The sequence below is a fragment of the Mastomys coucha genome, unplaced genomic scaffold (assembly GCF_008632895.1).
Source record: "Mastomys coucha isolate ucsf_1 unplaced genomic scaffold, UCSF_Mcou_1 pScaffold8, whole genome shotgun sequence".
Classification (NCBI taxonomy): Eukaryota; Metazoa; Chordata; class Mammalia; order Rodentia; family Muridae; genus Mastomys; species Mastomys coucha.
Window position 1 is genome coordinate 27,670,245 of NW_022196914.1, and position 3,653 is coordinate 27,673,897.

A 3,653-nucleotide genomic window follows, 5' to 3' on the forward strand; every position below is an offset into this window, starting at 1 on the left:
GAAATAACTTTATGGTTGGGAGTCACCATGACATGAAGAACTGTATTAAAGTGTCACAGTGTTCGGAAGGTTGGGAACCACTGGACTAGATGCTTGTCAACATCTGTGCACATTCTAATTCTTTTCAAATATCTTCTTGTCTTAGCAGAAATTTCTTCTGCATTGAAGCCATGACTTCACCAGTCTGCTATGAGTATCAATGTTTTGGATGTATGGAGTTTTAATCTTCACTGATGGTCTTTGTAGGTATTTTAAAGAAATGTTGGGAGCAGCTCAAATATGCTAGGTGAGATTATTATAATCTTCAAGATCTCCATCATATCAGGTTACTTTCATCTCCAAGGCACCAACTTTCAAAGAGTCTCTTTGAAGTTTCTATAGAACAAAGAGTGATGGGTGTTTTGTACGTGACTGGCCACAGAATGGGAAAGAGGGAGAACCACATTGATAAATGTTTATGGAGGTTTTAGACACAAGTGTTACAACTTTCTGAATTAGCAAAAGATAATTCTGAATTTCACATTTAATCTTTTTAAAACCCGAGTTTATCTCTGACAGACTTGAATCATCTCTCAGCTCCAGGACCCCTTGTCATCCTGCACCTGACTGTAAACAAACGTTTTCTTGTCTTTTTGAAGAGCCACCAAGTGGAACTCCCAGTGAGAGACAGTCTTAGACGGCCATTTCAGTTTTTACTTTAATCTTTTGTGTCTTCTATTTTATCATCTCTAAATTGTGAAGCAATTAGGTTCTTGTATTATTTTCCTTTCTGAATTTCTATGCCCATTAACTTTTATTTTCCGAATTGCTTTACAATCTAAAGAGTGTTCCTGGAGATTAGCAAGGAGCACACAGTGATTCATTTGAAAACGATCTTTTTGCATTTATTTCTCTGTTCTCTTTTCTCTAGCACAGGAGAATGGGAGTCACTGGGGGCTCTTTGTAGTGTAGCTGCTTCACCTGCCTCTGTTCCCTCACTTGCCTTTGTTCTCCTGATCCTTACTCCCACTCCCCCTCCCGCTGTGCCCCCAGCAGAGCAGGTTTCCTAATGCTGTGCATCTGGCCCGTTTATAGACTATAACTTCCTATTGTTCCTTTTCTAGGCTTTTGTTGCGATTCATTGAGTCACAGAGTGAATGCTACCATAGACATTTCCTCTCATACAGAAAGTCTCTACTACCACCTTTCTTTTCTGTTTTGAAGATTTCTTCACTTCTCTTTTTCTGTTGAATTTTAAATCCTTCAAGACTAACTCTTCAGAGGGCTAACTTAAGCAAAGTTTCAAAATAGATGCTATTTTAGGAGAGACAGAATGTCTTTTTTTACTTGCTCTTCAGGGTTATATGCTGGTTTTGCAAATTCATGTATGTTTTGGCCTTGTTTTGTTGTCTGAATGGATCATGTATAAAGACAGTTGAGTATGATCTGTAATTATCCTAATGTGTGTTTGTAGACAAGGATTCCATTGAGAAAGGGCTGTAGGAGTAGGGTTCCCGCCCCTTTTCTTTTTGGTAGCAATTCTCTGGAGAAGTCTTTGTTTTCAATTTAGGTAAAGCTTCCCATCCCAGAGGAATTGTTTCCTGAGTAAAGTGGACACAAGGAACTTGGACCAGCTGCTCATCACTCTCCAGGGAGAGAGGCTGGTTTTGAGAGTCTTCTTCAGCTGGCAGACTCTGTCACATTTTCCCTTTAGAATTCTGAATAGTGGCTATTGAGCCTAGATCTGTTATCATCTTTTGCTTTATCCTTTAAAAATGGGGAGTGACAGGAAAAGATTTAGGTCCTTGCAAATTTTTACAGAGAAACCCATTCTGGAAAAACAGAAGTTGCCAGATCTGTGTTGTAGTTCACCTAGGCATACCTCTCCACACACACAGCAGCCTCCTCACCAATGGCAAGAGACATCTGGCTGCTGGCATATTGTAGCTTAGAATGTTGTCTAACTTAACACCGTTTTCCTGGAAAGGCTGGTAATAGACTCCAGGTTTTAGGGATTTTAATGACCTAAGACTGGATCCTTTGAATCTACTGAAAGATGAAAACAGTACAATATCCTGTTCTGTTTATGTGCAGAAATTCCTTTGAACAGGTATTTAGTTTCTTAGGTTTCTTCTGATGTTTGGGATGTATAAATAGAGGTGAAACCAGAAAGAGTGAGCCTGCCCCTGCAGCCTGCTGGGTGGATGTTCCTGCTGGGTGGATATTGCCAGCACCAGGCTGGAAAGAGTTCCTTCGCCTTAGATTGAGAAGGAAAGAGGCGGGTGTTTGTGGATACATTTGTGACTTGTCATTAGCCCTGATGCTTTAGAGGACACAGTGGTGGAGTGGAGGATAGAAGCTCTGGGAACACTCAAGAACCAGCCTGAAAGTGCTGCCACTTAGACATATAGCTTCCCAAGCCACGGTTCTAAAGAGCTCTGCGATTGGGGGTGGGGTGGGGTGGGGATTTCAGGGTTGTGGAAATCTGTTCAGTGGGAGCTTCGCTCAAAGCGGAATGAACTGAGCTTCATACACGGAAACTTCCTCGAGAGGCTAACCCAAAGTCTGCACCATTGCATCTGCTTTAGTGGGTGATTACAGGGCTTGGCAGCAGGGCAGTGACTACTATTACAAACCTGGCATTTGATCATGTACACACATCCTCAGAGAGCAGACGGTGGACACAGCGCCACAGTCCACTGCATAAATGAGCATAAGCATTCAAGTTCACACAAAACTACTTCAACTCGGGTGGACACAAAATGACAGCCAGCTATTATTCACACTGTACACATAGGCAGCAAGTGAATATTGACACCATTTCTGAAAAAAAAAAAAACAACCTTTAATACAGTTTCCTTTGTCTTTCCAGTCTCTCATAGTATCAGAAAGGTCAGTCTCCCGAGGAGCCATTTGATAAAGCAGACACGCTGCATTTTCCTTTATTAAACTATAGGGTGTTTTGTTCTGTCACTTAAATGTAACTGTTGTGACCATCTTCCGGTTAGATCCTTTGTTCTTCAATAACCGACTCTTAGACCGTGTTTTTCCTCTTAAGGATATAAAGCAGGGTAAAGGAAAATGCACTCACCGGCTGAAGACTTCTCGTCATCCTTCCGCGGAACATGGATGACTATTCAAGTTGGTCATGATCTTCTTAAAGTGGTCCTGTCTGTCTGTCCAGACTAACATCTTTCCACAGTAAAAGACTAATTGCTGTTGGTAGCAGCTACCTCCGGCATGCCAACTGTGCCCATGACGTCACAGTCCCCTTGTTGATTCTTGGGGTTACCTTATGATTCTGTAGGTTATTTGATACTTCTCTATATAAGCACATCACTTACGAATGAAGACATTTTTATTTCCTTTCGATTTCTCTTAGGAACTCCCACAAGATAGTTTATAAGAATGCTAAGAATTGCGATCTGACCTCCTCGACTTAATGAAAGACGTTGGTTTTAAATCATCAATATGATACCACCAATGGAATTTTTTAAAGTCAAATTTTAAAGAGTGAAATATATTTCTATTTTAAATGTACTTGGTGATTTTCTGGGTTATTATTGTTTTCCCAACTGAATATTTTATCTTGTTAACTGCATTTACTGCATCAATGGGTATATTACATGTTTTTGTCATTTGCCTAGGTCTACCTGGTAATTTATTAAAAAAAG

General features: G+C 40.5%; 2 long non-coding RNA genes across 2 annotated transcripts; one reads left to right on the forward strand and one right to left on the reverse strand.

Annotated features, from left to right (window-relative positions):
* Nucleotides 1-2,157: 2,157 nt before the first annotated feature.
* LOC116083465 lies at nt 2,158-3,519 on the forward strand. Its single transcript, XR_004115727.1, has 2 exons — nt 2,158-3,022; nt 3,080-3,519. It is a non-coding gene; the product is annotated as an uncharacterized LOC116083465 (long non-coding RNA).
* On the reverse strand, nt 2,727-3,225 carry LOC116083464. Its single transcript, XR_004115726.1, has 2 exons — nt 3,071-3,225; nt 2,727-2,802 (listed from the first exon to the last, which is right to left on the reverse strand). It is a non-coding gene; the product is annotated as an uncharacterized LOC116083464 (long non-coding RNA).
* Nucleotides 3,520-3,653: the final 134 nt, after the last annotated feature.